Below are 12,248 nucleotides of genomic sequence, written 5' to 3'. Positions count from 1 at the left end.
AAGAACAGAACAAGAACAGAACAAGACCAGAACAAAAACAGAACAAGAACAGAACAAGAACAGAACAAGAACAGAACAAGAACAGAACAAGAACAGAACAAGAACAGAACAAGAACAGAACAAGAACAGAACAAGAACAGAACAAGAACAGAACAAGAACAGAACAAGAACAGAACAAGAACAGAACAAGAACAGAAGAACAGAAGAACAAGAAAGAACAAGAACAGAACAGAAAAGAACACAAGAACAGAACAAGAACAGAACAAGAACAGAACAAGAACAGAACAAGAACAGAACAAGAACAGAACAAGAACAGAAGAACAGAACAAGAACAGAACAAGAAACAACAGCAGAGAACAAGAACAGAACAAGAACAGAACAAGAACAGAACAAGAACAGAACAAGAACAGAACAAGAACAGAACAAGAACAGAACAAGAACAGAACAAGAACAGAACAAGAACAGAACAAGAACAGAACAAGACAGAACAAGAAACAGAACAAGAACAGAACAAGAACAGAACAAGAACAGAACAAGAACAGAACAAGAAACGAACAAGAACAGAACAAGAAACAGAACAAGAACAGAACAAGAAACAGAACAAGAACAGAACAAGAACAGAACAAGAACAGAACAAGAACAGAACAAGAACAGAACAAGAACAGAACAAGAACAAGAACAGAACAAGAACAGAACAAGAAACAGAACAAGAACAGAACAAGAACAGAACAAGAACAGAACAAGAACAAGAACAGAACAAGAACAGAACAAGAACAGAACAGAACAGAACAAGAACAGAAACAAGAACAGAACAAGAACAGAACAGAACAAGAACAGAACAAGAACAGAACAAGAACAGAACAAGAACAGAACAAGAACAGAACAAGAAACAGAACAAGAACAGAACAAGAACAGAACAAGAACAGAACAAGAACAGAACAGAACAGAACAAGAACAGAACAAGAAACAGAACAAGAACAGAACAAGAACAGAACAAGAACAGAACAAGAACAGACAAGAAACAGAACAAGAACAGAACAAGAACAGAACAAGAACAGAACAAGAACAGAAAAGAACGAACAAGAACAGAACAAGAACAGAACAAGAACAGAACAAGAACAGAACAAGAAACAGAACAAGAACAGAACAAGAACAGAACAAGACAGAACCAAGAACAGAACAAGAAACAGAACAAGAACAGAACAAGAACAGAACAAGAACAGAACAAGAACAGAACAGAAACAGAACAAGAACAGAACAAGAACAGAACAAGAACAGAACAAGAACAGAACAAGAACAGAAAAAAGAAAAGAACAGAACAGAACAGAACAGAACAAGAACAGAACAAGAACAGAACAAGAACAGAACAAGAACAGAACAAGAACAGAACAAGAACCAGAACAAGAAACAGAACAAGAACGAACAAGAACAAAAAGACAGAACAAGAACAGAACAAAAAGAACAGAACAAGAAAACAGAACAAGAACAGACAGAACAGAACAAGAACAGAACAAGAACAGAACAGAACAGAACAAGAACAGAACAAGAACAGAACAAGAACAGAACAAGAACAGAACAAGAACAGAACAAGAACAGAACAAGAACAGAACAAGAACAGAACAGAAACAAGAACAGAACAAGAACAGAACAAGAACAGAACAAGAACAGAACAAGAACAGAAATAACAAGAACAGAACACGAAAAGAACAAGAACAGAACAAGAACAAGAACAGAACAAGAACAGAAACAAGAACAGAACAAGAACAGAACAAGAACAGAACAAGAACAGAACAAGAACAGAACAAGAACAGAACAAGAACAGAACAAGAACAGAACAAGAACCGAACAAGAACAGAACAAGAACAGAACCAAGACAGAACAAGAACAAGAACAGAACAAGAACAGAACAAGAAACAGAACAAGAACAGAACAAGAACAGAACAGAACAGAACAAGAACAGAACAAGAACAGAACAAGAACAGAACAAGAACAGAACAAGAACAGAACAAGAACAGAACAAGAACAGAACAAGAACAGAACAAGAACAGAACAAGAACAGAACAAGAAACAGAACAGAACAGAACAAGAACAGAACAAGAACAGAACAAGAACAGAACAAGAACAGAACAAGAACAGAACAAGAACAGAACAAGAACAGAACAAGAACAGAACAAGAACAGAACAAGAACAGAACAAGAACAGAACAAGAACAGAACAAGAACAGAACAAGAACAGAACACGAACAGAACAAGAACAGAACAAGAACAGAACAAGAACAGAACAAGAACAGAAAAGAACAAGAACAGAACAAGAACAGAACAAGAACAGAACAAGAACAGAACAAGAACAGAACTAGAACAGAACTAGAACAGAACTAAAACAGAACTAGAACAGAACTAGAACAGAACTGGAACAGAACTAGAACAGAACTAGAAAAGAACTAGAACAGAACTAAAACAGAACAGAACTAGAAAAGAACTAGAACAGAACTAGAACAGAACTAGAACAGAACTATAACAGAACTAGAACAGAACTAGAACAGAACTAGAACAGAAATAGAACAGAAATAGAACAGAACTAGAACAGAACTAGAACAGAACTAGAACAGAGCTAGAACAGAACTAGAACAGAACTAGAGCAGAACTAGAATAGAACTAGAATAGAACTAGAACAGAACTAGAACAGAACTAGAACAGAACTAGAACAGAACTAGAACAGAACTAGAGCAGAACTAGAACAGAACTAGAACAGAACTAGAGCAGAACTAGAACAGAACTAGAACAGAACTAGAACAGAACTAGAACAGAACTAGAACAGAACTAGAACAGAACTAGAACAGAACTAGAACAGAACTAGAACAGAACTAGAACAGAACTAGAACAGAACTAGAACAGAACTAGAACAGAACTAGAACAGAACTAGAACAGAACTAGAACAGAACTAGAACAGAACTAGAACAGAACTAGAACAGAACTAGAACAGAACTAGAACAGAACTAGAACAGAGCTAGAACAGAACTAGAACAGAACTAGAACAGAACTAGAACAGAACTAGAACAGAACTAGAACAGAACTAGAACAGAACTAGAACAGAACTAGAACAGAACTAGAACAGAACTAGAACAGAACTAGAACAGAACTAGAACAGAACTAGAACAGAACTAGAACAGAACTAGAACAGAACTAGAACAGGACTAGAACAGGACTAGAACAGAACTAGAACAGAACTAGAACAGAACTAGAACAGAACTAGAACAGAACTAGAACAGGACTAGAACAGGACTAGAACAGAACTAGAACAGAACTAGAACAGAACTAGAACAGAACTAGAACAGAACTAGAACAGAACTAGAACAGAACTAGAAAATTTTTTTAAATTTTAATTTCAATTATATTATTTATGTGAATTGCATTAAATTTATAATTTATTTCTTTAATACAATTTTGTTTTGGTAAATTAAAATGGCGTAGTAAAATTTAACAAATTTTCACGTTTTTATATTAAAAAATTTTATATTTATTTATTCAAAACACAGTGTCATTTCATGTGAAATAAATTTATAGTATTTTTGTTGGACTTTCACGTTGTTGTTGTTGTCGTTGTTTATGGGCGGTACTTGGTTAAAATTATTTTAGTTTTTAAAACATTATACTCACACAGACACATTATAAATCTGTTTTTATATAAATATTTAAAATTGTGAGGCAAATGAGAAAAAATGGCCACTTTTATCATTGTTGTGAAAATAAAATTTAAATATTTAAATTTTCTGTGAACAGCCAATCAAAGCTTTTTTTTTTTGAAAGCACTAAATGCATATGAATAGTTTTACTGACAAAAAAAAAAAATCTTTTAAAAATTTACTTTTTTCATAAAGGGTCAATATAAGTTTAAATTTTCCTCTTGTTTGCTATATATAAACTCTCTGTTATATTATTTGTTGTTTATTCCTTTTTAAATATTTTTATTTAACCAGCTAAATAAAGTTCAAAGTTCATGGCTTATGAGTGTTACATTCTCATAGAAATATTTGTCATTTTACAAACGATCATAGATATTTATACTTACTACATTTTAATACTGCAAGTCAGGGACAAAAAATAGTTCAAATATATAAAGAATATATTTTACTTGGCAAATAACATTAGGGTGGCTGTCTTACTTACGACTCCTTAAGAAAAAAAGTAATAAATTTAAGTTTGTTACAGCATCTCCCTAATAAACTGTTCTGCAACATATTGTATGCATTTTGTGTATTTTTCTAATATTAGTTTTCAAACCCCTCTTACCAACTAAATTGGGCCAAACCATGCATGCTCATGCATGCTATCACTATCTGCTGCCATCCATTCATTCATCGAAACACTCATTCAATCGCTGAACCATCATCATCAGCAGCAGCATCATCATCATCATCCATATGTATTCATTTAATTAAATTTATATTTTATGTAACAAACTAAATATGAATTCTAGTAGCTTATTTATTCCTTTATTACTGTAAATAATAGTTATTGGCACACACTCAACACACACTTCAACCAACGAAATCTATAAAGGATATATACCCAGTAGTCCTTGCTAAACATCGGATGTATAAGATTCAACTTGAAATGAACTAAAATTGAACTAGAACTAAACTTCAACAGAACTAAACTGAAGTAGAACTAAACTAGAACTGAACTAGAACTGAACTAGAACTGAACTAGAACTGAACTAGAACTGAACTAGAACTGAACTAGAACTGAACTAGAACTGAACTAGAACTGAACTAGAACTGAACTAGAACTGAACTAGAACTGAACTAGAACTGAACTAGAACTGAACTAGAACTGAACTAGAACTGAACTAGAACTGAACTAGAACTGAACTAGAACTGAACTAGAACTGAACTAGAACTGAACTAGAACTGAACTAGAACTAGAACTGAACTAGAACTGAACTAGAACTGAACTAGAACTGAACTAGAATCTGAACTAGAACTGAACTAGAACTGAACTAGAACTGAACTAGAACTGAACTAGAACTGAACTAGAACTGAACTAGAACTGAACTAGACTGAACTAGAACTGAACTAGAACTGAACTAGAACTGAACTAGAACTGAACTAGAACTGAACTAGAACTGAACTAGAACTGAACTAGAAACTGAACTAGAACTGAACTAGAACTGAACTAGAACTGAACTAGAACTGAACTAGAACTGAACTAGAACTGAACTAGAACTGAACTAGAACTGAACTAGACTGAACTCAACTGAACTAGAACTGAACTAGAACTGAACTAGAACTGAACTAGGAACTGAACTAGAACTGAACTAGAACTGAACTAGAACTGAACTAGAACTGAACTAGAACTGAACTAGAACTGAACTAGAACTGAACTAGAACTGAACTAGAACTGAACTAGAACTGAACTAGAACTGAACTAGAACTGAACTAGAACTGAACTAGAACTGAACTAGAACTGAACTAGAACTGAACTAGAACTGAACTAGAACTGAACTAGAACTGAACTAGAACTGAACTAGAATGAACTAGAACTGAACTAGAACTGAACTAGAACTGAACTAGAACTGAACTAGGAACTGAACTAGAACTGAACTAGAACTGAACTAGAACTGAACTAGAACTGAACTAGAACTGAACTAGAACTGAACTAGAACTGAACTAGAACTGAACTAGAACCTGAACTAGAACTGAACTAGAACTGAACTAGAACTGAACTAGAACTGAACTAGAACTGAACTAGAACTGAACTAGAACTGAACTAGAACTGAACTAGAACTGAACTAGAACTAGAACTGAACTAGAACTGAACTAGAACTGAACTAGAACTGAACTAGAACTGAACTAGAACTGAACTAGAACTGAACTAGAAACTGAACTAGAAATGAACTAGAACTGAACTAGAACTGAACTAGAACTGAACTAGAACTGAACTAGAACTGAACTAGAACTGAACTAGAACTGAACTAGAACTGAACTAGAACTGAACTAGAACTGAACTAGAACTGAACTAGAACTGAACTAGAACTGAACTAGAACTGAACTGGAACTAGTCTAGTTTATAGTCTAGTCTATGGTATATAGTTTAGTCTATAGTCTAGTGGTAGTTTATAGTCTAGTCTATAGTATTTCTATAGTCTAGTCTATAGTCTAATCTATAGTCTAGTCTAGTCTACAGTCTAGCCTATAGTCTAGTCTGTAGTTTAGCCTGTAGCCTTATCTATAGTTTTTGGCTATAATGTAAAATTTGTCGGGCAATATTACTACTTGCCCCTGCATGTGCATGCAGAATATCTAGAAATTGAATTGAATAAATAATAAAGAAAAAAAAATTAAGTTAAATATGGGTGTGGGAAGGGTTGTGTTTACAACAAAAATTGCTCGTATCATGCCGTATTAAAACTTTATAAAAATTGCAAGTTTATGTGAAAAAATCCTGCTAGATTGGAATTTTATTTTTTATATGATGTGCGCTTTCTTGCAGTATGCTTGCATTGCTTGCTCTTTTGACCTCATAATAATGTTAAAGAAACATCCCAGGATGAGAATGCTTTTGATTAGATGAAAAGGAAAGGGGGTAGGGTATAAAAGGACCTGTTTTTTAAGAAAAACGTAATGTTTATTTTAAACTTAGGTATGTAGAATGTCAAGGTATTTCTTATGTGTGATAGAGTAATTTAATGGTCCTTTAAAAAAACAACTTATTATTAAGCTTTTTAATAAACAAATTTAGAAAACTTCCTTAATGTTGTTATCTTTGATAAATATTGCAATATTTTTGTGAAATTTTTTTAAAAAATTGTATATAATTAAGAAATATAAATTACCTTTCCCTCTCTTTTTCTAAGACTTAAAACATCTTTAATGCTTTTGAGCTTTAGAAGTTTTCTATCTTAACATCCGGTTGCCGGTTACCGCCATATGCATTTTACATTTAAACACATACGCATTAACGAGATAACGCTAAAAAATGAAGGGAAAAAACAACTAAAAAAATACAAAATTTGTAACGAATCTCAAAATGATTCCTTTAAGTCATTTAAAATCAAGGATAAGAAGTGTGAGAGTGTGTAAAAGAGCGCTAAAAAACAATATGGTGTCACTCCATAACTGATTACAGTTTTCATATCAGTTTACAGAGAGTCTAGTAGAAAGAATTGTGGTAATTACTCGCTACTTTTACCCATTATAAGAGGAAAAGTTTTTTATCAATTTTCCTCCGAGTATGTCCATAAATGTTTATTACTGTGTCATCATTAGCTAAAATTCCTAAATGTTCCAAATAAAGTGCTAAAAAAAGGAAAGTGCAAACTGTCAGGACTCTATAAATATGTCATTAGTAAAAGCTACTTGCTTAATAAACTAAATATGTAATGAAAACAGAGAGAGAGTAAAATTAGAAATCAATAATAAATTAGCAAGGAGTCAGGTAATCAAATCCTCTAAGGAAATTAAAATAGACAGTTAAGACAACAGCTATTAGCAGCTGTTAATAGAAATATTTAAAAAATATTTAAAATATAAATAATTTAAATATTTGCTCTATAAATCCTTTTTATTGCACGTTCAGCTACTTTTTGTATTTTGGTGTAACAATTTGTATGTAAAAGCATAAAATTCTATAAAGGATTGGTAGACGTTCTCCTGACGATATAAATGCATGTTTAGACAGTTTTACAGATTTGTTGTAAAAACAAGTTAACATGCAAAAATCCAACAAAACAAATTATAAATTTCAAAAAAATAATAAGGATATTCCTCAACAACAGGACTATAAATTAGACTATACAATATATTCTAGACTAGACTATAGCAAAGATTGAAATACAATATAGCTAGACTATAAATAGACTACAGTCCAGACTATACAGTAGAATATAGTCCAGACTACAGAGTCCAGACTATAGACTAGACTATAGACCAGACTATAGATCTGACTTAAGTACAGATTATGGGACAAACTATCTTCAAGACTGTAGAATATACTATAGTCCAAACTATAAGCTAGACTATATTGACGGCTATAGTCCACCCTACATTCCAGAATATAGACTAAAGTCTAGTACAGATTACAAACTAGACAAAACTCCACACTTTAGACTAGACTATAGTCCAGGTTAAAGACTAGAACATATTCTAGACTATAGACTAAAATATAATCCGGACTATAGTCAAGTCAATAGAATATACTAAAGCCCAGACTACAAACAAGACTATAGTCCACATTATAGATTCGATTATAGTCCAGACTATGGGCTAGACCATAGAACAGACTACGGGCTAGACTATATAGACTATATAGTGCAAACTGTAGAATACTATATAATCCAGACTATAGAAAAATCTATAATCCAGACTATAGAATAATCCAGATTATTCTACAGACTGGACACTTCTATGGTCCAGACTATAGAATAGTCTATAGTCCAGACTATAGAATAGTCTATAGTCCAGACTATAGAATAGTCTATAGTCCAGACTATAGAATAGTCTATAGTCCAGACTATAAGTAAGTCAGACTATAGAATAGTCTATAGTCCAGACTATAGAATAGTCTATAGTCCAGACTATAGAATAGTCTATAGTCCAGACTATAGAATAGTCTATAGTCCAGACTATAGAATAGTCTATAGTCCAGACTATAGAATAGTCTATAGTCCAGACTATAGAATAGTCTATAGTCCAGACTATAGAATAGTCTATAGTCCAGACTATAGAATAGTCTATAGTCCAGACTATAGAATAGTCTATAGTCCAGACTATAGAATAGTCTATAGTCCAGACTATAGAATAGTCTATAGTCCAGACTATAGAATAGTCTATAGTCCAGACTATAGAATAGTCTATAGTCCAGACTATAGAATAGTCTATAGTCCAGACTATAGAATAGTCTATAGTCCAGACTATAGAATAGTCTATAGTCCAGACTATAGAATAGTCTATAGTCCAGACTATAGAATAGTCTATAGTCCAGACTATAGAATAGTCTATAGTCCTATTCTATAGACTATTCTATGGTCTGGCCTGGACTATAGACTATTCTATGGTCTGGACTATAGAATATTCTATGGTCTGGACTATAGATTATTGTATGGTCTGGACTATTCTATAGACTTTACTATAGACTAGTCTATAGTCTGGACTATAGAATAGTCTATATTCCAGACTATAGAATAGTCTATAGTCCAGACTATAGAATAGTCTATAGTCCAGACTATAGAATAGTCTATAGTTTAGACTATAAAATTTGTCTATAGTCCAGACTATAGACTAGTCTATAGTAAAGTCTACCGAATAGTCCAGACCATAGAATAGTCCAGACCATACAATAATCTATAGTCCAGACCATAGAATAGTCTATAGTCGAGACTATAGAATAGTCTATAGTCCAGACTATAGATTAGTCTATAGTCCAGACTATAGATTAGTCTATAGTCCAGACTATAGATTAGTCTATAGTCCAGACTATAGAATAGTCTATAGCCCAGACTATAGAATAGTCTATAGTCCAGACTATAGAATAGTCTATAGTCCAGACTATAGAATAGTCTATAGTCCAGACTATAGAATAGTCTATAGTCCAGACTATAGAATAGTCTATAGTCCAGACTATAGAATAGTCTATAGTCCAGACTATAGAATAGTCTATAGTCCAGACTATAGAATAGTCTATAGTCCAGACTATAGAATAGTCTATAGTCCAGACTATAGAATAGTCTATAGTCCAGACTATAGAATAGTCTATAGTCCAGACTATAGAATAGTCTATAGTCCAGACTATAGAATAGTCTATAGTCCAGACTATAGAATAGTCTATAGTCCAGACTATAGAATAGTCTATAGTCCAGACTATAGAATAGTCTATAGTCCAGACTATAGAATAGTCTATAGTACAGACTATAGAATAGTCTATAGTCCAGACTATTGAATAGTCTATAGTCCAGACTTTAGAATAGTCTATAGTCCAGACTTTAGAATAGTCTATAGTCCAGACTATAGAATAGTCTATAGTCCAGACTATAGAATAGTCTATAGTCCAGACTATAGAATAGTCTATAGTCCAGACTATAGAATAGTCTATAGTCCAGACTATAGAATAGTCTATAGTCCAGACTATAGAATAGTCTATAGTCCAGACTATAGAATAGTCTATAGTCCAGACTATAGAATAGTCTATAGTCCAGACTATAGAATAGTCTATAGTCCAGACTATAGAATAGTCTATAGTCCGGACTATAGAATAGTCTATAGTCCAGACTGTAGAATAGTCTATAGTCCAGACTATAGAATAGTCTATAGTCCAGACTATATATATATATAGAATATATAGAATAGTCTATAGTCCAGACTATAGAATAGTCTATAGTCCAGACTATAGAATAGTCTATAGTCCAGACTATAGAATAGTCTATAGTCCAGACTATAGAATAGTCTATAGTCCAGACTATAGAATAGTCTATAGTTTTTTTTAGGTAAATAATTTTTCCATATAATTTCTTATCGCTTGATTTTAACTTCTGCCTGTCATTTTCAATTCCCTGTGACAGTATTTTTCTGCCATCAAAAATTTTCCTGTGTTCACCAAAATCTGACAAATCATGTTTTTTCGTAACAGTTTTCCTTGTTCTTTTAAAATTTTTAACATTTCTATTGTGGGTTGTTGTTGTGGTAGTAAATGTCATGCAGAATGCAGTAATAGCTCTATTGAATTGTCGTTGTCGTTTGGTAAATGTTTTATTTTTAGGCGCGCCTACGAATAGGCAACAGAAAAAATTTAAACCAACAAAAAGGCTCAAGCAAAGATGCACTTGTAGTATTTTATGCTACAGTGGTTTCACACGTTTGGCTCAGAGCATTTTGCCATTTTTGAAAAGTAAAAAACAACAACAAACAGATTTATAAAAACAAGTGCCAGGGCGTTCGTTATTTTTTTGCATTTACTCACACTTGTATAAGGGAAACTGCTTGCAGTTAAAATGTGCAGTGAAGTTTTGTTTTTACTTTTTTGAACTCCTCCTCCCACACTTTATTGAAATGTTTAAGAGGGTTTGCTGTTGTTTGGATAAGAGGGGTAAATGTATCATTATGTGTTGTTTTTGTTTGTAGTGACATGTTAGAGATGCATTTGATGGACATGTTAAAGAAATTTGGTTTTGTTGTTGTTTAACAAATTGCTAAATGAATAACGGCTTTTGTTGTTGTTCTGGTGTTTTAATTTATTATTGCTTTTGTTATGTTCTTTTTGTTATTGTAGTGATTCATTTAGTTGTACAATTGTCTTGTGTTTTGTTTGTGATTTGTCTTTGACATGGCGTTAAATTACTTGGAAAACTCCAAAAACAAAAGTTGAAAAACTTATAAAGAAATTTGCTAAAATAAACTTTAGAAAAAAAGCTTTTTTCTTCTAAAACACGAAAAAAGCTTTTTATGACAAAAAGCTTTTAATAACTTAAAAGTTAATTAAGGAAAATGAAACAGGTTTTGTTTACATTACTCAACTTTATTAAAAAAAACAAGCATTTTCTGTTTTGTTTATGTTTATTGTTTTAAAAAAAGCGTGAGAAAATTATTAATAAAACTTTATTTTTCATTAACATACAAAAAAACACTTGGAAAAAGTGCACTGCTCATACACACCAACACACACGCTTTGTGTTAATGAATTCGCCTTAAAAATATTTAACTCTTAAAAATTTACTAAATTTATATTTTCTCTCTTAAGTTATCAACTCTTTAGTTTTTAACTAACTGTACATTGTTGCAGTTTGCCTGCAGTTTTTTGTGTTACAAAAGCGCATGCTCTCTCTTTCTCTTTCTAAATGTTGTTAATATTTTGTTATTTTTTTCTTAACTTGTTTTTTTGTTTTGTTATTTCTGATTGGATTAATTTGTGTTAAAATGCTGCTGCGGCTGTTAGTAGTGGTGGTTGCTGCATTTTTTCAATTCACTCTCTCTCTTGGCAATAAAAGTGCATAATCGCTGTAAGCTGCACTCTTTCTCTTTTCATTCAAACTTGCTTAAACAGTAATGCTAACTGGCAAGTAAGTTAGTTAGTTAGTTAGTTAGTTAGTTAGTTAGTTAGTTAGTTAGTAGTTAGTTAGTTAGTTAGCTAGTTAGTTAGTTAGTTAGTTAGTTAGTTAGTTAGTTATAGTTAGTTAGTTAGTAGTTAGTTAGTTAGTTAGTTAGTAGTTAGTTAGTTAGTTGTTAGTTAGTAGTTAGTTAGTTAGTTAGTTAGTTAGTT

The sequence above is a fragment of the Lucilia sericata genome, unplaced genomic scaffold, assembly GCF_015586225.1.
Source record: "Lucilia sericata isolate MDLA Ls3-8-SP2 unplaced genomic scaffold, ASM1558622v1 Contig001128F_arrow, whole genome shotgun sequence".
Taxonomy (NCBI): domain Eukaryota; kingdom Metazoa; phylum Arthropoda; class Insecta; order Diptera; family Calliphoridae; genus Lucilia; species Lucilia sericata.
Note: the sequence above shows the minus strand (reverse complement) of the source record.